At 40.3% G+C, this 22,439-nt stretch overlaps 1 protein-coding gene across 2 annotated transcripts in view; it reads left to right on the plus strand.

Moving 5' to 3' along the window:
- The first annotated feature begins 1,343 nt into the window (after window positions 1–1,343).
- Window positions 1,344–22,439, plus strand: part of OSBPL8 (oxysterol binding protein like 8) — a 171,498-nt gene continuing 150,402 nt past the window's right edge. Inside the window, exon 1 of one of the 2 annotated variants that reach the window (XM_081083382.1) lies at window positions 1,344–1,986. The gene's annotated coding sequence lies outside the window, so the exon portion shown is untranslated. The remainder of the gene's footprint in view (window positions 1,987–22,439) is intronic. The other variant, XM_081083381.1, reaches the window with a different exon arrangement.

Raw genomic sequence — 22,439 nt, forward strand, 5'->3', positions numbered from 1 at the left:
CAGGTTTGATTCCGGTCAAGGGCATGTACCTTGGCTGCCGGCACATCCCCAGTGGGGGGTGTGCAGGAGGCAGCTGATCTATGTTTCTAGCTCTCTATCCTTCTCCCTTCCTCTCTGTAAAAAAAATCCATAAAATATATTAAAAAAAAATCAATGGCATGGCATAGTTTCTTTTTCTTTCTTTCTTTCTTTTTTTCTCTTTCTTTCTTTCTTTCGTAACACGAAATAATGGTGAATCTTAAATTCCACGATTTCGTAGAGTTTCTATGAAATATATTAATAATAATTATATATGCCAAACTCTACTGCTTACTCATTTCAAAATATCCAGTTGACCAGAAAACTTTTTGATGTGTTATTAAGAAAATGTAGTGAGATGAAGAAAACTGCTCAAGAAAAAGCCTTAACAATGGAAGGAAAATGTTACAAACGGAGTTTAGTTACTACAGAAAGCTTTTCCATGTATTTTCTTATTGGCATTTGATTATAAACTTTCTACTTTTCTATCTCCCTTATTTCTGTATTTTTTTTTCTTCCTTTTTGCGACTAGCATTTTATTCTTTTCCTCCCATCAACAAGGTTGAGGGAAGGTTCCCTCTGAAAACGGTTAAAAAGAAGGCAAAAGGTTATGCCCAAAAGGTAAGGTACTTCAATAAAGACTGAGGCCCCCCGATGTGGCTCAGTGGCTAGCGCGGACCTGGGAACCAGGAGGTCACGGTGGGATCCCAGGCCAGGGCACCCGCCTGCTTGTGGGCTCCATCCCCAGTGGGGGGCGTGCAGGAGGCAGCCAATCAATGCCGCCAATCAATGACTCTCTGTCATCATGGATGTTTCTTTCCCTCTCTCTGAAATCAATAAAAACATGTTGGTTTTATAGAAAAAAGAAGTAGGCTTTATTTTAAAAATGGAACGAATTGCCAAATACCCAACTGCCACCGGCCTAACACGTTGTAAAAACTTAATGGACTGTAAAACTGGCACGAAGGATCCTGAACAGGACTAGGAACAAAAATAAGTTTGCTATTTTCATCCAAGTGTGACTGACATGCACCATCCGTCTCTTAAAAATGAGAACCTCTAATGAAGAAAGCAGTAAATTAAGTGCCACAGTTCACGTGTTACTAGAAATAGGAACAAGCAGTTACTGCTTTCCAAGCCAGACACCACGAGACCTTTTTTTCCTTTGTTTGACTAAAGCTTGAGCAAGCCCCAGGCCAGGAGGCGGGGCGGGCCGAGCGAGCGTGGGGTCGCGAGCCCTGAGCAGGGAGCTCGCAGGCGCCGTGCGCTCAGCCCGGGCAGGACCCTGCACGACCGGTCCCGCAGGCCCCGCCTCGGCCAGTCACAGGCGTGGGGCGGGCGGTGGTGGGCTCGCAGCCCGCGGCCGCCCTCGGGTGTGCGGAGGCGAGGCGGCGGCGATAAGACTCCGGCAGAACCTGGCGCGGCCAGCTGCTCGGGCGTGGTGCCGCCGGGCCCGCAGGGGAGGCCTCCGGCGGCCGCCCCCGCGCGCCGTCACGTGACGACAAGGGGCGTGGCCGCAGCCCGCGCGCGGCCGGGCGGGACACGGACGGGGAGGGCGCTCGAATGTGAAGATTCTCCGCGGCTCCGGGGACCCAGAGAGGCGGCGACACGGCCGATGACAACATTAGGCCGCGACGCGCTCCGGGTCGGGCGGTAGGGGTGGTCGTGGCAGCCCCAGCGGCTGCAGCGTGAGCTTTCGCCGCCGCGGCGAGTGCCACCGGTTCCCCACAGCCCGAGGCAGGTGGGGGCCCGCCCCGGCCGGTGGACCGCGCGGGCCGGAGTTCCCGCCCCCCCGGAGCGGCGAGCCGGCAGCGCCTCCGCGGCGGGGAGACAGAGCCCTCCGTCTGGGCTGTCTTCCCAGCTTCCGCCGGCGACGGGGGCCGAGAGAAGTTGAGGTCGGACCGGACGCGTGCAGGGCCCCAGAAGAACCGGCCCTCTGGGCCCCGCCAATCCGGCGGCTCCGCACCGGTGAGGGTCGCGTGGGTCCCTGAGTTGGGGGGGCGGTGGGTTCGCACCCCTACGGAGCTGCACCTCCCGAGCCTCACGTTCTGAGCTGGGGCCGCGGGGACTCCGGGCACCCGCCCCGGGGAGTTCCTCTGGGGCTCCTTTGTCCCCTCCGGAGTGGGGGGTTCCAAAGGCCGGCGCGGTGCAGTGTTTGGGGGCCCACCGTGGGTGCCTGTGCCTCCTTCCACCGCGGCAAGGGGGCTGCGGGGAGGTGCGAGCCTCTGGGCCGCCCTGAGTGCCTGCCTCCTCCCGAAGTCTGGGGGGACGGCCGGGTCTCGCCGGAAGCCCCTGCGCCCGGGGCGGTGAAGGTGAGGCTCGGGGTTTCCCGTGCCAGCCCTGGGGCGGAGGCTGTGCGCGCCGCAGGCTGCACCGCCCTGGCACCGCCGGATGACACCGCGCTGTTCCTCTCGCCTCAGTTCCTGTGGCCTCCGTGTAACGCAAGAGGAGGGCGAAGCCTGAGCTGTGCTCGTCCATTTAAAGTTGGTTTCAAAGCCCCTTCTCGGGAGTGGGTCCCGGTTCCCAGGAGCTTCCCAATGGAGTGTGCTCTCGGGTTCATGGAGACACCCACTCGAGACCGGCGGAGGGGGCGAAGCAACTGTATATGCAGATTTTCCATTCACAAAAGTCATTTAACACTTTGTGAGGTACAGCTGCGCTGGGGAACTCACCCAGTTTCATCTGATCTATATGCTGTCTGAAATGATAGGTCACTCGGGCTCCTACTTAAACAGGTTACAAAACTTATCTGATGACATAAGCATATTTGCTTTAAATACCTAGTTTAATGAATTTTTTTTGCCTTTCTGATGCTGGAAGACTTAAATGGCATCTGAGTAGAATGCCCCGTGTATGGTAGAATTATTAATGTTTATTAACTTGCCCAGAAATTAAGGCTTTTTTAGGAGAGCAAGGATCGTGGGTGATTTGCTTCTTAGGGTTTGTGCATCCCATCAGGCATCGTCTATCTAAACGGATCACACTCTGAAGCTATGGTCAGTTTCTATGCTTGCTAGAACCTGTCTTGGAATGAAATTACTAAGATCATGCTAGTTTTGTAAAACAGGTTGGAGAAGGGAGATTAAGGGAATGCAGTTTGTCCTCTTGAAAATACAACTAATATCAAATATCTGTTACTTCTTTATTTGATAGCAATTATGCATGGATGACTATGGTATGCTTGTTCAGAGTACTAGGAAAGGGAATAGAGGAAACATAAGAACTACCTTTTAGGTCTTTAATTATGGAGATTAAGTCCTTGGGGTCAAATTCCATGTGAACCGTTTGAGCCACCATGCATTGTACACTGGTGCTTAGAAATGCCTGTTTAATTAAAAAATGGTCATGGTTTATTTTTCTTTCATTGAATCATAATATTTATTGTACCTGTGATATGTAAAAAGATGCTATATTTTTGCAGTTAGAATGTTACTACATTTTAGAGGCAATCAAATGCTTCTTTTAAAAAATACTGATTTTGAGAGAGAGACAGAGATAGACAGTTGTTCCACTTACTTATGCATTCATTGGTTGCTTCTTGAATGTGCCCTGATTGAGGATCAAACCTGCAACCTGGGCATATCAGGATGATACACTAACCAGATGAGTTACCCAGCCAGGGCTAATCAAATACGTTTCTTAGAACACATTTATGGCACTTAGGAATTTGGTAATACCTAGTTTTTTGTCTCATTTTGAATTGAAAAACCTTAAAATATGCTTTGAGGAGAAATTATACAATTCTAAAGAAAACTAGTAAAATACACCTAAGCCTTCAAGAAATAAGAAATATACAATTTTGTGTAATGGGGTTATATTTTGGTTTGATTTAAGAAAAAAGTAATAAAATTATGAATTTACAAAATCTGCATTATAAAAGGATCTCCTTTTAAAGGACAGATTGTAGAATTTTTTTAACTAGAGAATGTTCTTAGTACATTTAAATTTGATTTGTTTATAAATAATCCTCCAAGAACAGGTTACTTGTATTGAAGTATGAAGGACAAAATAAAGAACTGATACTTAGCATTCTAATTATTATTTTGGAAAATTATTATCCTAATAGCAATACCTGAAGAATTGCATTTTAATATTTATATTATAATATTTAAAGCTGAACACATTTGTAGTAATGATCTCTGATCATCAGGGGATTCAAAAGTGGAAGACATGGGCCCTACCTTATTCTTAGGAATATGATCTACAAACAATATGTAAATACAACTTGCATAAAAAGCTGCTTCTAAGTACTTTATTTTATTTTTAAATGTATTTTATTGCTTTTTTACAGAGAGAAAGGGAGAGGAATAAAGAGTTAGAAACATCGATGAGAGAGAAACATTTATCAGCTGCCTCCTACACACCCCCCTACTGGGGATGTGCCCGCAACCAAGGTACATGCCCCTGACCGGAATCGAACCCAGGACCCTTCAGTCCGAAGGCCAGTGCTCTATCCACTGAGCCAAACTGGTCAGGGCTCTAAGTACTTTATTAATGAAGGTGGCTGTTTTCAAGGAGATTGATGGAGGTACTTGATTATAGCAATTGCAATTGCTCTGAAGTATAGTAGTTTCCTTGTAAATGGGACAGAGAAAGATGTCTGGACTAATGTGAGATTTCATGTCAGCATGAGGGAAACCCCTGAGAGATTTTTAGATCTCTCCTTCCTTCCACCTTGGTCCCCATTCCCTCATGTATCTTCTCAAAGGTGTGAAGCTGAGGTTCTCATCTGGAAGACCTGATATGTGGGATTTTTCCTCCCTGAAAAATGTTATCAGGTTTTCAGGCTTTCTTCAGAGACTTTGTAGGGAAGGAATCCTTGCCCTGGAACATCATACCCTTAAACCCTGTGTTATTTAACTTTGTTAATGTTGCAAACAGTGTAATATGCCCATGATAGCAAGGACCTTGTCTATTTTGCTCATCATTGGCCCAGCAAATGTTATTGAATGAAAAAATGTAGTTCCAGATACATGACTAGAGAACAAAAAGGAATATGTGATAATGTATTCCAAAGTAGATACAAAGCAGTGAGATGATGAGGATATTGGCTTCCGGAGAGTGGAGCAGGTCTTTTAATCAGGGAATCTTTCTTGGTGGTGTTGTTTCTTAAGTTAGGTCTTACTGAAAGCGGTATACCTGAAGATAAGCAAGTTTTCTAAGGGGGTAGATAGCATAAACCAAAGCATTTAACTTGTAATCACATCAAATTAAACACAGTGAGTCATTTTTGGTAACATGAAGAATTTTTCTTCTCCTAGAATAGAACTGTCGCCTCTACAGATAAGATTGTCATACCTTATAAGACCTAAGGTTTTGAGTACTTGAGTTTTGAAAGTGACAGTGGTACAGTGAAAGCAAGAGAATTAAATGTGGGATCAGAAAATCTGAATTATATTTCTGATTGCATTTTATACAAGCAAGTGTCCTTGGGCAAATCACTGGGCCTTAGTTCTCTCACAATCCTTATTCCATATGAATGAAATTGCATAATGTATATGAAAATGCCTACCTCAGTATTTAGCACATAGGGGAAATCAACAAACATTAAATTATTTAAAACATTTATTTGTCTTTAGATATTTAAAAAATATTTTGGTGTATTTATCAAGAAATTTAATATCTACTTGACCAAGTGTTACTGTTGTAACTAGCTAGCTGATATTAATAATAAGAAAGGAACAAAGGGGAGGTCAGACATTATAAGTATGGTTGTCTGGGCTGGAAGCTGCAACTTTTCACTCCCCAGGGAACCACCATTTCCATTCCCTGCAGATCACTGGGGAAAGGGATCAAACAAAGGGGAAGATTGGTGTATGCATAGTGAAGGGGTTGCATAGTGAAGATGCTTGTCTGTTGGTCTAACCTGGAACTAAGATAATTGGCTAGGAGGTTGAAGCCACCATAAGCCCGAGAAAATTTGGGAATACATAATCCCTAGGCAAAGGAATTCTCTCTTTCTCGTTCCTTTAACTTTGCTCCTGCCTCCTTGCAGTCATATTCCCTCCATAGCCATGTGGCCCTAAAGCCGCATGGACCATGGCCATGTCGACTCCACATGCAATGGACTACAGCTGGGAATAGGAGCTAAATAAGCTAGCCTGATGTGCAAATATGAAGCAGAAACTCTGGGCAGCAGCTTTAATCCTAGCTCTGCTGAAGACATATCTGGACTGGTGTCGGGATGGAGGGAGATAGAGACCTTGGAAACTCAGAATTCCACAGAAATAAAACTTTTCATGCAAATCAACATCACTCATTCTCCTGTGTTTGTCTCAGAAAACTCATGGTTTCATGGCAAAATTAGATGCTTGCTTTTCTTTCAGTCACGCATATGCTTCCTGATAGAAATGAGGCTTAATTGTGTTACTTCTTAATATTAACACAAAGAATGGTAGATGCCTCAGATTTTTAAAGCTTCAAGTAAGGGATATGTATGGTTGAAAATCTGAGCCTTTAGGCTTTTCTTCTAAACAGTCTGTTTTTGAAGAAATTGCTTTACCTGTCATGCCATCTGTCTAGTCATTGTTGTGAAGAAATGGGATTTTCCTACTATTAAGAAGAAAAACTACCAAAAATATTCTCTATATGTTTCTAGTGCTCTGAGTGATTGTAAACCATGAAGGATCTCTACCTGCTGTTTTATTTTAGAATTCAATATTTTCTGAGCATGCTAATTGACTTTTGCATCATTTCTTATCTAAGCTCTTTGTTCCAGTAGCTGTTTATTCTTCTATGAATCTCAAAATTTCATTATACTTTGTGAAGTCTTTGTAGCGTTTTTACTCTATGGAGTAGTCTGTACTTTGTAATAATATTTGGAGGGGAATTTTATTATTATAAGAAGACTGAAAAGAGTCTTGAGTCTTCAAATGATGAAGAAACCAGTTACCTACCATCTTCCATATTCACAGAGGACTGAAAAAAAAGGGGAAACGGTTTTAGAGTTTGAAGACTCTTCCAAATTAAGAGGAGAAAATGTCAATTTAGGGTTGTTAAAAACTTGATAGATTCAAAGGGAGATTATTATAGCTCCCAAAGGTGTCTTAGTAGGAGTGGTTGATCATCATAATAATAGCTAATATGTTTTGACTGCTAATCTATGTGCTATTTTAAAAGTATTTGACATATGTTATATTTATTCCTCACAATGATCCCCCTCCCTCCCCCCCAAAATCAGGCTATTTTCTTGTCCTTTTTAGGCCTCAGATACTGAGAACTTAAGTAATAGGTATTAGAGCCAGGATTTGAATTAGACTGAGTCACTGGGAGGCTAAGGTGGTGGAGCCTATCGAAGGATTTGAATTTGAAGTTTATTGAGACCTTTGACTTTAGAGCCTCTTCTTTAACCACGGAATGATGCTGCCTTGTATAGTTTATTTGCAGTTGCCCCTCATAACAGGTTTTGACCTTGTGATATTTGTGAGTCTGTTTTGACTATGATCTGATGAAAATATACTTTGTAGTAAGATGACATATAACCTCGATCCCCCCCCCCCCCATTTTATGTGTATTTGACTATTTTTTAAGTTTAAAAAATACAGTAAGTAAAATAATTCTTTGTTATTCAGTTGCCATTTTTCACTAGGAAATTCAGGCTCTATTGGAAATATAAGAACATGGTAAATATAGTATTTTAAGGTGACTTGTTCTAATTTTTAAAATTCATACTTTAATTAATTTACTTTTTTAAGAATAAGGTATGCACAGAAATAATGTGGATGGTTTTTATATAGTGTATTTGAAGGCCACAAATATATATAATTGAAATCCTTTTTTCTTTCCATGACCAATCTAAGTTATTTAAGTTTATTTAAGCCATCTCCTGCTGAATTTTCCACCATTAAAGTAACTTGTTTTTTGGCTGCCCAATGCCACATATTAGCAGAAATACTTTATCAGATTATATAATTTGTAACAAAGAAGGCTAAGGTACCTGAGGAAATTGTGAAATATGTGTAGGTATGTTTTGATAGGGTTGGGGAAGTGGTAGTGATGCTGTTGTTATAACCTGGTTATTATATAACAGGAAAAAGGAGGAAAGTGAAGGTTATGTAATATAGACATGCCATTTATACAGCTTTGCCAAAAAGCTGCATTTATCACTCCACGTCTGTTCCCTGCTGATTGATGGGGGAAGGGACTGGACAAAGGCAGTTTAGACACATGCCCAGTAAAGACCTGAGTGAGGTGGGAAGGGGCCTACCTTCTTGCAGGTCAGTCACATCTGGAAGCCAGTCACTGGCCAGAATGGAGGTGGCCACAGCAAGTGCCCCAAACCTAAACATTTAAATTTCCAAGTAAAATTCCCTCTCATCTCTTTGGCATGCTGGGTTCCTGGCTTTCCTGTGTCAGGGGATGTGCTTCCCTTTGCCCACATGGCTCATGGCTATGTGGGACTCCACACATGGACTAATGGACTTTAATTAGCTGGGATGTTAAACTATACCCAGAACGGGAGCTCTGGGCACTGGTCATGCTTCTGGCTTTACTACCAGCAGCCCCTATTTCAGGACTGGCTTGGGGGAAATGGGATATTACAACCCGAGGAATGTTATTTTACGCAAATAAAGCCCTTTTCCACATCCTATCCTCCCATGGGGGGGGGGGGGGTGGGTTCTGAAAATTCTTATTTCAGCAGTACCCCAAGAACCTCAGCCTTATTCCCATGAGCGACAGGAAAGTTTGATTCTCCAGTAACAGTAGATCTGGGGAGAGAACAGTCCAGTCTAAGTAATATTATTACTGGGTTAGAATAATGAGGTAGAATGCCTCGGATATGAGGGCATAGGTACATTGTTCAAGTGGAGAGGAAGATAAGGAACTTCGGAAAACTAGCTATGCTTACTGTATACTAGTAATTTTGCCTGTTTGTTTTTTTTTTTTACTATAACATTTAAGATTAGCAATTCAGAAATGAAGAAAAACAGTGCTATGTATCATAGTGGGGAGTTTGTACTAGTTTCTAGGCTGTTTTGCAAGCTGTGGATACTTGAGGGGAGAACCAAGATAGTGGCATAGGTAAACCACAACCACATCAAAATTACAGCTAAAACATAAAACAATCATCATTCAGAACCACCTGAAAGCTAGCTGAATGCAAGTCCTACAACTAGAGAAGTAAAGAAGAAAATATGTTGAGACTGATAGGAGGGGCAGAGGCCTGGCACGGGCTGGTCTGACACCCACATGTGGCATGTTTTAACGGGGAGGGATATCTCTGAGGCCTCCGTGAGGAGCAAAGAGTCCTAGCCCCACACCAGACCCCTAGCCCAGGGTTCCAGAACTGGGAAGAGAAGTCCCCATAACTTCAGGGTGTATAAACCAGCAGGAATTGTGGCTGAGTTACATGGAGGCTGCTGGTGACTTAGGCAGTCTTTCTTAAAGGGCCAGCACACAAACTTACATGGTCTTGCTCTCTCTCAGCTCCAGCGCTGAGCAGCAGCATTGGAGGAACCAGGAACATACAGGGAGGAACTGGATTGTATGGCATCTGGGCAGGAACTTGGGGGTGGCTTTCTCCCTGATGGAGGGGCTCTCAGGGGGTCCTTGTTCCTGTGCTGGGGCCCCCCACCCCCATCACAGAGCTGATTGGTGGACATATCTGAGTTTCTATCAGCTTACCTCACACTGTTTGCTACACCCTTCTGATTCCTTGAGACCCTGCCCCATCCAACTTGCCGCCCCACCCAAGCTGTTTGCAGTGGCTTTTCCATATGAATGGCCTGTCCTGGCTAAGGCTTCAGGCTTTGCTAAAATCTCTTAAACAAGCAGCAGCTGGCATCAGCATGTGCCAAATCTATCAATGAGAGGCTCAAGACCTGGCACTACCACCAGTCTGCCTTGCTTCACAGTTGGGCCTCACCTGGGCATTTCCAAGCCTAATACAAAAAGTAGCCATTTGCAGATCACTTGGTAGCTCTTCTTGGGTGGCCCAGGCAGTGGCTGAGTTTGCATCTCTTGTAGGCCCCAGAGCCAGTGCACCTGGGGGCAGCTTCAGACCGTACCAGATTACAACTCTACACATCCGCAAGTGACACACTCAAGGGGCAGACTCAGTGAGCACCAAAGCCCCACAGCAGCTCTTTCACTGTAGTTGCAACTGGTCCTCACAGCCTATTGGCCTGGAGGTCAATTCCAATGATGCCAGCAGCAATCAAGGCTCAACCACAACAAGACTGTGTGTACAGCCCACGTTGGGTGGTCTGTACCTAGAGTGCCCAGCTTAGGGGACTAGGGAGGCTGAGCCACTGGGCCCTACAGGACACCTGCTACACAAGGCCGCTCTACCTAATACATAGAAACAAACACAGGGAAGCAGCCAAAATGTGGAAATAAAGAAACGTCACAAATGAAAGAATGGAAGAAATCTCCAGAAAGAGAAAAATGAAATTGAAGCAAGCAAACTACTGGATACAGAGTTCAAAACAATGGTTATAAGGTTGCTCAAGGATCTTAATGAGACCTTCAAGGGACTCAAAGAGAGCTTCAAGGGGCTTAGTGAGGCTTTCAAGGATCTTAGTGAGAATTACAAAGACATGAAAAAGGACCAGTCAGAAATTAAGCATACACTAACTAAAATAAAGAATAATTTACAGTGATTTAACAGTAGAGGATTCTGAGAATCAAATCATAAAAGAGCAAAAAGAAAAAAGAATCCAAAAATATGAAGATAGTGTAAGGAGCCTCTGGGACAACTTCAAGCGTACCAACATCCACGCTGTGGGGGTGCCAGAAGCAGAAGAGAGAGCAATATGTTGAAAATCTATTTGAAGAAATAATGACAGAAATAGATTTACAAGTCCAGGAAGCTCAGAGAGTCCCAACCAAGAGGAATCCAAAGAGGACCACACCAAGACACATCATAATTAAAATGCCAAGGGTTAAAGACAAAGAATCTTAAAAACAGCAAGGGAAAAGCAGTTATTTACAAGGGAGTGCCCATATGACTGGCAGCTGATTTCTCAGCAGAAAGTTCGCAGGTCAGAAAGGAGTGGCAAGAAATATTCAGAGTGATGAATAGCAAGGATCTACATCCAAGATTACCCAGTAAAGCTCTCATTTAGCATTGAAGGTCAGATAAAGAACTTTCAGACAAGAAAAAGCTAAAGGAGCTCATCTGCCACCAAACCACATAAAATTACATGAAATGTTGAAAGGTATTCTTTAAGAAGAAGAGGAAGGAGCAGGAGAAGGTGGAGGGATAAAAAATATGAGCAATAAAATGGCAATAAATACATATATATCAACAATTGAATCTAAAAATCAAAATAAATGAACAAGGAATCTAATGAGCAAAATAAAGTGATGAATAAAATAGAACCATGGAAACATGGAACAGACTGGCAAATCTCAGAGGGGAGGGAGGGAGTGGGGAGAGATGAACTAAAAATGTTATATGCACATATGAATTACCTATGGATATAGGCAATAGGGTGGTGAAGGCTTGGGGTGGAGTGGGAACTGGGTGGAGGGAGGCAATGGGGAAAATAAAAGGGAATATTGTAATACTCCCAACAATGAAGAAAGTATAGAGAGGCAGAATAGTACAGGCTTGAACTCAACTGTTCAAATTTAGAACCTGCGCAGCCACTTACTAGCTCATTGCCCTGTATCTAGCCCTATGCTGACGTGGTGGCTGCAGGGTAAGAAAATGGTGTATTTAATCAGAGTGAGACTCAGCAGTGCATCCTGTGAGTTTTCCATGGTTCTTATGTGGTATGAAAGACATCTGGAAGTCCTCACATAATCATAGTGAAGGAAATAGAAATTAGCAGGGATCCAGCAAGTCTGTCATGAGGCTAGGGGGCGACCATGCAAATGAGGTTGTGGGTAGGGCGGCTGTAGCAGATTCAGCTCAAATGTCCAGCATAGTTTGTGCTCCTTCTTGTGGTATAGTTCAAACTGGGAAGTGGTTGCTCAGCCAGGAAATCATTTTTCAATCATTTTCCTCCTCTACCACCATCCTCCCTCCCTCTATTGAGGTGGGGCCATGTGACTGGTTTTTGCCATTGGAATATGAGTGGAAATATGCCATAACTAATGGGTTGAGGTGACTGAAAGCAGGTGTTCTTTCTCTACTTTCTCTTTCCCCATCTAGAGGCCAGATGCAGAGGCTGAGGCTCTTATGAGTTGATAGAGCCATAAGGTTGAAAGGATCTGGAGTCCCTAAATTAGCATGTGGGAAAAAGCTGTGCACCAAATAGGAGCACCCACACCAGACTGTAATTTTAATGAACATTTTTAATTACGTTAAGTGACTGAAAATTTGGGGTTTATTTGTTAGGCAGCTAGTGTTGCCTTAATTATAAACATGAGCTGCATAAAAGAGGTCTTTGAAGCTCTAATAATATTCATACCAACAGGAGCTGAGGTGGGACCAAGTTAGGAGATCCACTGGATACTGTTCCAAAATATACATGAGCATATGCTATTATGATTCTATGAGGGCCAATAGCCGAATCTTAAAGGGCTGTGAGGAACCCATTCAGACCAATCATAACACCCTAAAGCTTTACTCTATGACCACATACTATCATAAGAACAAGGAGTAGATGCCAGGCTGTTGTGGCTCAGTGGTTGAGTGTAACCCATGAACCAGGAGGCCACAGTTCGATTCCTGGTCAGGGCACATGCCTGGGTTGTGGGCTCAATCCCCAGTAAGGGGAATGCAGAAAGCAGCCTATCAATAATTCCCATCATTAATATTTCTAATTCTCTCTCCCTTTCTCTCTCTGAAATCAATAAAACATATATTACACACACACAAAATGAGGAGCAGAGAGAAACTACAAAAATTTTTCTTTAAAAGTCTGAAGAGTTTCCTTACAGCAGGGTTTGTCAGCTTGACACTATTGACATTTTGGGCTAGATAATTGTTGTGAGTGGCTGACCTGTGCATTGTAGAATGTACAGCAGCATCCTGGGACTCATTAGATGCTAGTAGCACCTCCCAGAGTTATATAGCAAAAAATGTCTCCATATATTGCAAATATCCCTTGGGGGACAAAACTTATCATATATATATATATATATATATATATATATATATATATATTTCTTTATTGATTTCAGAGAGGAAGGGAGAAGGAGAGAGAGATAGAAACATCAATGATGAGAGAAAATCATTGATCGGCTGCCTCCTACACACCCCCTACTGGGGATCGAGCCCACAACCCAGGCATGTGTCCTTGGCCGGAGTCGAACCTGGTACCCTTCAGTCCATAGGCTGATGCTCTATCCACTGAGCCAAGCTGGCTAGGGCAAGAAACTTACCATTAATAAAGGACTTTTTCTCCCCTTAGGAAATCAGTGGAATTCATGGGGGGAAGTTTATTTATGAATTTGCAACAAAGAAAGCTATGTTTTTATGAGATACACCAGTTTCTATTAAATATTGATCCACACTTCTTTTAATTTATCAATTTAGACATAAGTATTTTCCATTTTATCTTTCTTCTTTTCTATTCCTTCTGAACAACTATATTTCTTATTCCCTAAATAAGTATATCTCTCTCCTGCTCTTCCACCCAAATTACTCTAGCTGTCATGTCCATAGATTCTATCTAAATGGTGAAAACCAGTAAGTAGTTGAAATTAATCAGTGATACATTTTGTGGCTATGAGACAAATTATGATTTTAATTAAATTCAGAAAATGTATGACTTTTTGGTATTCTCTAAGGTTTTTTTTTGTTATATTGATTAATTTTCTTTCAGGAACAGACTTTCAATATAAGAATTATCTCCATAGTTTCTTATTAGTGATCCTTAGGTATTAAAAATCATGTTGGTTCTCATAGATCCTTTTGAATTGGCAAACAGAAGTGTAATTATGTCTTGGTTACTTACACGATAAGTTAAAGATGATGATTACTTTCTGTGTAGTAACCTATACTAGTACCTAGAATTCAAAACACAGAAGCATCTAGGCCAGAGTGAAGTACTCAGGTATTTTTCTTTCATGTTCAAGATAGAAAGCCGTTCATAATCTGTATTAAAATATATGAAGAAATGGTTTTGGGATTGAGTAAAAAAATCAATAATCAAATTATTTGAGATTGTCTTTTTTTTTTTTTTTTTATTAGTTAAGGTATTACAAATGTGTCCTCATCCCCCCCATTAACCCCCAACCTCCCCCCCCCACACACAAACTCATGCTCCCATCCCCCCGTTGTCCATGTCCATTGGTTTGGCTTATATACATGTATACAAGTCCTTCGGTTGATCTCTTCCCCTTACCCCTGCCCTCCCCTACTTTCCTTCTGGGGATTGATAGCCTGATCGCTGTTTCTCAGTCTTTGGGTCTGTCCCTTTTCATCAGTCTATGTTGTTCTCTATAATCCACAAATGAGTGAGATCATGTGGTATTTATCTTTCTCTGACTGTCTTATTTCACTTAGCATAATGCTCTCCAGTCCCATCCAAGCTGTTGCAAAAGGCAAGAGTTCCTTTTTTTTTACCGCAGCATAGTATTCCATTGTGTATATGTACCACAGTTTTCTAATCCACTCATCTGCTGATGGGCGAGATTGTCTTAAATTAACTTGAGATCTTGCATTTCAAGCTTTAATATTTAGTAAAGAACCCTCTGCTTAAGTATGAGTATGGATTTTACTTGTAGAAAATTGGGTAACTTTTGGTTTATTATAACCAGTTAACATACTTAATAAATGAGAAACACATTCATTTTTTTTCTAGTATCTTAATTTAAAACCAGGTTCATATTTTCCTTAGAAGATGATCTTTCAAGAAAACTGAAAATTTATGCTGAATCAGGTAGTAAATTAAAATATCCAACTTTAAAAACAGACTTAAAATCCAAGGGAGACATTTAATATATAAGACTAGATTATTACTGTATGATTGCCAGTATCATATTTGCTAGCACTGTCCTTTGGTGGCCTTGATTTATTGCTGTCTCAGAAACTCTCTTTTGAGACCTTCTGTCACAGACAGGCTTGTACAACCTAGAATTACAAACACCAACTGATTTAGTAAACAGATGCACTGGGAAAGTAAGGAACCTGCCAGAAGTGTTGTCTTTCCTATTAAGTAAGTAACCGTGTGACCTTGGCAGCCACTTGGTCTCTGTGGGTCTTAGTAAAATGGAGAGTTTGGAACAGATAGCCTCTTAGGTTCTTTAGAGGATTCCTTAAAGATGTTAGGTGCTAGAATTCCAATAAGATAATATATTATGTAATATCCTTATAATAGCTCTGAAATAGATAGTATTATTCCTGTTTTACGGATCTACTTATTCATGTTGTACAGATTCCTTGTTCAAGAAGCATGCTTGGTCATGTAGCTACTAAGAGGCAAGCAAGAAGTTGAACCTTAGCTTATGTCATTTTATAGCCATGTTGCTTTTAGTGTACTATACTGTCTCCCAAGCCATGTTGCTATAGTAGACCACCAGATTTTAGTCTTAAAACTTGTTTCATTTCTTAGTCTGTAGCTTGTAATAAATGTACTTTTGCCTTACAGGATCTGTTATTCTGCAAACCAGAAGTTAGGGATCAGGCCTATGCGCTGTGCCCAAAGTACAAATGTGACCAGTTTTTAAGTAAACATACTAGGATTTGTGTGTCTAAGAGTTAGCTTGAATTCATTTTTAGTAATGTCACTGTTGTTCAAAAATACTTCTGGAATGACTCCTTTGTCATTTCTTTAGTGCAGGGGTCACAACCTTTTTAAACAGGGGCCAGTTCACTGTCCCTCAGACCGTTGGAGGGCCGGACTATAGTTTAAAAAAAAGTATGAACAAATTCCTATGCACACTGCACATATCTTATTTTGACGTAAAAAAACAAAACGGGAACAAATACAGTATTTGTATTTGCATGTGGCCCGCGGGCCGTAGTTTGAGGACCCCTGCTTTAGTGTGTTCAGCCTCATTCTTTTTTTTTTTTTTTTAATTCTTTATTGTTGAAAGTTTTACTTATGTCTCCTTTTTTCCCCATTGACCTTTCCCCGCCCACTCCCGCCCTCCAGCACATACCCCAACCCAGTCCACCTCATTCTTTTAATCTACATTCTATGGTGACAAATGGCATCTTTAGAAAATGAATTTGATATTTGGAAAGAGTAGCAAGTCATTCTGAACGGAATCTCATCATAAAATTAAGAATCACCGTGAGAAATGCCATTTTAGTTCAAAAGAAGCAGTAACCAAAGGAATGAAACCTATAGGTAGCTAAGAAAATTAGAAAAGAGGAGTTCCAAAATTGCTTTGTTTAGTGGCAACTTGAAATGGTCTCTAAAAACGACTACTCTAAATGAAGACAACCTTTTATTTGTATGTAAACTGCTATATTAGTTAAAATTACATCTTAAGATAATATAACTGTTAGTCTGTGTTTGCCACTTAGGCCATTGCTATGCTAATTTAGCTTGCACTTTAGAGAACAAGAATTGGTGAATGAATTATCGATGTCAGGTATTCTTTCCATTTTAAAGGAGATCAGAATCTGTAGAGCATGTGTTTACATAATAATTCTTGGTTATATGCATAATATTTTAATTCTTGGTTATATTCATACTTATTATGTAATTTGTACTTAAGGTTATCCATGTTGAGGTTTAATTCCAGGCAGCTACTCCATCTTATTTTCTAGTATGATCTAAAACCACTTCTGTTGCCTCAGTGTACTCTTTGATGCAGATTTACAAGTAAATTAAATTTGGGGGGGGGGGGCAAAAATTATCTTAGGCTGCCTTATACACTTACTGTTGAATGGCTTTTGAATATCAGTGCTGTACTCTTGTGGTGCAGATAATAAACAATAATATACCTCTAGATACCTTGTTGCACAGAGGAGCTTGTAATAGGAAGATTTCATTTTATATTTTTAAGGTATTATTTTTCTTGATTTAAACTCCCAGATGATACAGTCTGATGAAGCTACCTAATTTATAAGTATTAATGAATGATAAAAATAAATCTCTAGTCTGCCCCCCCCCCCTTTTTTTAAATCCTCACTAAGAATATGTTTTTGGTTTTTCTTTCACTGATATTTAAAGAGATGGGAAGGGAAGGAGGGAAGGGGGCAGGGGGGAGGGAGGGAGGGAGGGAGAGAGAGAGAGAGAGAGAAAGAAAGAAGGAAGGAAGGAAGGAAGGAAGGAAGGAAGGAAGGAAGGAAGGAAGGAAAGAAAGAAACAGAAAGATTGATTGGTTGCCTTTTGTAGGCACCCTGCCTGGGGATCAAACCCTCCTCTCTCTACCTTTTGGTGTATGGATGATGCTCCAACTAATCAAGCCACCCAGCCAGGGCTAGTCCCTTTTAAAAAATTAATTAATTATTTTTTAAATTTAAAATTTATCTTTACTCTTGAAAGTATTACAGATGTCCTTTCCCCCCCTCCATTGACTCCCCTCTCCCCTACTCCTGCCCCCTCCCCAGGCCTTTACTGTACTATTGTCTGTCCATGGGTTATGCATATTGCTGTCCAGAGGTTATGCAAATAAGTTCTTTGGTTATGTCTTTTCCCCCACCCCTCTCTGAAATACATCAGTCTGTTACTTGCTTCATTGTCTCTGGATCTATTTTGTTGTCAGTTTATTTTGTTCAGTAGATTCCACATGTAAGTGAGAGCATGTGATACTTGTCTTTTTCTGACTGGCTTCCTTCACTTAGCATAATATTCTCCAGGTTCCTCCTTGTTGTCTGGAAGGGCAAGAGATCCTTTTTTTGTACAGTTGCATAGTATTCCATTGTGTAAAAACAGTGTGGAGCCCTAACCGGTTTGGCTCAGTGGATAGAGCATCGGCCTGTGGATTGAAGAATCCCAGGTTCGATTCTGGTCAAGGGCATGTACCTTGGAGTTACGTGTGTGTGCAGGAGGCAGCTGATTGATGTTACTCTCTCATCGATGTTTCTAACTCTCTATCCCTCTCCCTTCCTCTCTGTAAAAAATCAATAAAATATATTAAAAAAACAAAAACAAAACAAAAACAGTGTGGAGTTTCTTCAAAAAATAAAAAATGGAACTGCCATTTGACCCAGTGATCCCACTTATAGGAATATATCTTAAGAAGCCTAAAACACCATTCAGAAAGAATATATGCACCCCTGTGTTTATAGCAGCATTATTTACAATAGTTGAGATCTGAAAACAGCCCAAGTGCCCATCAGTAGATGAATAGATAGTTCCTTTTTAATAATACCTTTCCTTTTGAGGTTTCAAAATAATTTAATGTTAAAAGACAGGTATTTAATTCAACAGATAATCTGAGTGCAAGTCACTAAGCAAGGAGTCGAAAATTCAGTGGGAGCTAGGTAGACATGTGACTTCTTTGAGTTTGTGTATGTGGGAAGGGTGAGGAACAGAGTAAACTGTTAATTGCACAATTCATTGTGTAATCTCCATTGTGGAAAGTGCTAAGAAGAAGAAATATGGGGTGACATAAGAATTTGCTCACCTAGTGGGGGAGAGGAGGCAAGGATGATGACTCGAGCAGTGGTAAAAACAATATTTCAGGCAGCACATCTTGTTTAAATATCTTGGAACAGCAAACAACTTGGCTTTTGCTAGACACTGAAAGAGTTCACGTGGCTGGAGTATAAAAAAGAGAGAGAGAGAATAATAGCATGTGGTGCAGTAGGCAGACTGGGTCATGCAAGGCTTGATAAACCATATTAAGGATTTTGTTATTTGTCTTAATATTCCTTGGAAACTATTAGAATATTTTAAATAAAGGATCATGAAGTGATCAGGTTTAGAATGAATGATCACTTTGTATGCTATGTAGAGAAAGGTTTGGAGGCAATTAGAGAAGATGGTGGGAGATCCATTAGGTTGTGTTGAGATTAAGGTCCTGTGGCTTTTCCAAGGGAGAATTCTGTAGGCCAATGGTTCTCAAAGGGTGTGCCACCTGGAAACTTACTAGTAATACATATTCTTGGGTTCTGTCCAGACCTTTGAAATCAGAAACTTTGGGGTTGGGCTTAGAAATCTGATTTTGAATAAGTCCTCCAGGTAATTCTGATGTATCCTAAAGTTTTTGAACCTCTGCTTCAGGCCATTAGATAATGGTTTTTGAATGTAGGAGAAAGTTGTAGGCTGGTGGTATAGATCAGCAGTAGTAACTGCACTAAGGTGGCAGTTGAAAGTAAGAGGAAGAGAAAAGGCTCTAAGAGAGTGAAACCCTAAGATACTTTAATGTCAAAGTCCTTGACAGAGTGAGGGGAGCTTGTGAAAGACTGAAAAAGGGGTTAATTAGAGAGACTACCAGGTTCCAGAGAGTCTTTGAAAAAGGGCGTGGCAAAGTGAGTGTTAAATTTGATAGTGAATGATCTTTGTGTTAGTATTTGGAGTAGAATTACAGAGGTGGACACCATCTTTGACAGGATTGAGAAGGAAATAAGGAGAGAGGAGTGAAGAAAGTATAATTTATTAATGTAGGACATTCCTTACCCTTTGGACAGATATTTCATATTTAAAAACTATGAGAAATCAAAATAACCTTGAGGGCGGCTAACCAGCATAAGATCCTATTGAAAACTATATAATAAAATCTCATGGTTTGGATCTGTTGATTCTGAAATTAATCATTTACATAGAGGACTGAGCTCAAGTTTAGCATTGTCTTTAACCATCTTGCAAGGAATGCCATAGTATAATAATAAACCTATGGGAATGGGATTAGGGGATGTTTAGCTTACCAAGAATTCTGTTTATAACATGATTAAAATAACAGCAACACAGCTTAGCAGAATGCTTTTATATAAAAACTAGAGGCCCCGTGCACAAATTCGTGCATGCGGTAGGAGGGGCTGAAGGTGGTTGGCAGGCCTGCCCCGCCCCCTGGTCCAGCTCCCAGACGAACTCCCAGTTAAGGGGACAAGGCTAATTTGCATATTAGCCTTTTATTATATAGGATAATTTTTAAATTTCAAATACATTAATTCACTTTCTATTACTATTATGTATCTAAAGGAAAATGGCTTTAAATGCATTTTATAATCAGACTTAAAAATTACCTAATTTTTAAGAATTATTCTAACATGTTAATGTTATGCTATTCTTTTTTTTTTTTCTTAATGCTATTCTTAAGGGAAGACCACATTTAATGTGAAGACAAATTAAGATAATTTCAAGGTCAACCCCACTCACATAGTAATATCTTTGGAGTGTGTGTGTGCGCGCACATGAGTGGAGACAGAAGTGGATAGAGGGAGACGGAGACAAAGCATTTTGAGATGCATTTTCTTTTCTGGTCGATACATCTATTTGCTTTTCTAAAATTTTTTTTAAGGAAAACTGATTTCTTTTTTACATTTTATTTAATTTTATTGGGTTAACAGCATTATGTAAGTTTAAAGTATACATTTCTATAGCACAAAATCTGTATATTGCATTGTGTTCTCATCATCCAGAATCTAGTCTCCTTCTGTCATCATATATGTGACCCCCTTTACCCTCTTAATTCTCCTCCCAACCCCCTTCCTCTCTGCTAACCACTATACTGTTGTGTGAATCTAAGATTTAAAAACATTGTTTCCCAATGTGTGGCTCAGTGGTTGAGCATTGACCTATGAACCAGGGGCACATGCCTGGGTTACAGGCTACATCCCTAGTGTGGGGCATGGAGGAGGCAGCTGATCAATGATTCTCTCTCATCATTGATGTTTCTGTCTCTCTCTCTCCCTCTCCCTTCCTCTCTGAAATAAATAAAAATATACTTTAAAAAAGAACATTATTTCCCATCATTTGCTTGTGTACTCAGTAGATCTCCTTGCTGCTTTTAAGTAAGCACTGACAAAAAAAAAACTTTTTTAGAGCTGATTGGTTTTTTTTTTTTTATTAAAAATTCACACCAAATGTGGGATGTGGGTGGGTCTGTGTTTGGTTGTACTCATTGACTGCTCATGGGAGGTAAGTTACATGGGACCTATAGCCTGCTCCTTGTTCAGGAATCTTTAAAGAATGTGTCATCTTCTCACATAAGTGTCGTAGAAAAGCCAAGAGCTGTAGGGATAGAAGCCATTGGTATGAGGCCAGGAACTGTGCTCTCTCTGCTTTTTGGCTTTCCACCCTGAGATTATTTGCTAAGTAAAGTTTTCATGAAAACTTGAGAAGGCAAAGTAGTCTTAGTTTGAAGAATCTTTGAGTGAAGGTGTTCAGCTTTTGAATTAACATTGTTATGTTATTAATGTTACATTTATTAAAAGATGGTTTTTGTTTCCCTGCTTTTAGTGTTTTAAGTTGCTGATATTATTTCCTTTTAAATGTTAGTTTTCATCTTTTTTTAAATAATGTTCTTTTTCTACTAATATTTTATGGCGCTCCTCTAATTTCTAATTGTTAGTTTTTATTTTTCTAATATTTTCTTGTCACCTTTATATATTTTTAGTTTCTTTACCCATTTCATTTGATGTTTTGCTTAAACTCTTTTTTAAAATGTAGTTTTTCTTTTTCCAAATAAAATTTCGTTAATTGTTTTCGGGTAGTTTTTATTGCGTGCTAACAGGTGGCGCGGGCCATTTTTACTAATTTTTTGTGCAAATGGCAACGTTCAGTAAAATTACGATAACTTTAGTTTACGTATTTATACGTTACCCGCATTCTACCGCTAGTCTATAAAAAACTTATTAATACGTGTCCCGCGCTCTACTACCAGTCATCGTAAAACGTATAAATAACGTTTCCCGCATACAATGTGTTAAGTCAGAGAGACACAAAAAGTATAAGGAAAAATCATTGAGAAAACTAATGACCCCAACAGTGGCTTGTCCAGGGAGAACTTTAATGTAAATGTACTCTTTATTGGTATATGTGTATTCTTTTTCTATATAAGGGTAATTGGGTTGGCATAGTTCTAAGGTGGATAGCCCAAAATTTACTTCACACTCTTAGCAAGAAATTCAAGAGTGTGAATTTCCCCCCTCCACTTATATAATAAATAGTAGCTCTCAGGGCTTCTAATTAAGAAACTTTCTTATTCCTTTAAATTTTGAACCTCTTCCATCAAATCTATAATCTGAGTAATGCAGATGTACCACAGGCAAATTCCCCGTTGTTAAATAAAATAAGTTAATTTACAGCAATAAAGCCTTCAAATTATACTTAAAGGGACTTCTTTCACTGTTTGTCATCTCTAGCCATTTGAAGTTCTTTGATGTAAAAAAATTTACAGTCCTTATTTTGCAAACAATAAATAATCTTTAGCAGTATCAGCCTTCCAAAATCTCAACAACAACAAAACAAAAAACAGTAGTGGGTCTTAACTAGTATTATTAGTCTTATTAAAACACTTTTTTCGTAATTTATAGTTCTTAAACTAGATACTTCCTTTTTAGTGTATATATAAGGGGTGGGGGAAAGTAGGTTTACAGTTGTGAGTACATGACACACAGAGTTTATTCTTATATTATTATTTATTTATTATTATATATATTTGTATTACAACTACAAACCTAC

This window comes from Myotis nattereri, assembly GCF_964212035.1.
Source record: "Myotis nattereri genome assembly, chromosome: 2".
In the NCBI taxonomy this organism is placed as follows: domain Eukaryota; kingdom Metazoa; phylum Chordata; class Mammalia; order Chiroptera; family Vespertilionidae; genus Myotis; species Myotis nattereri.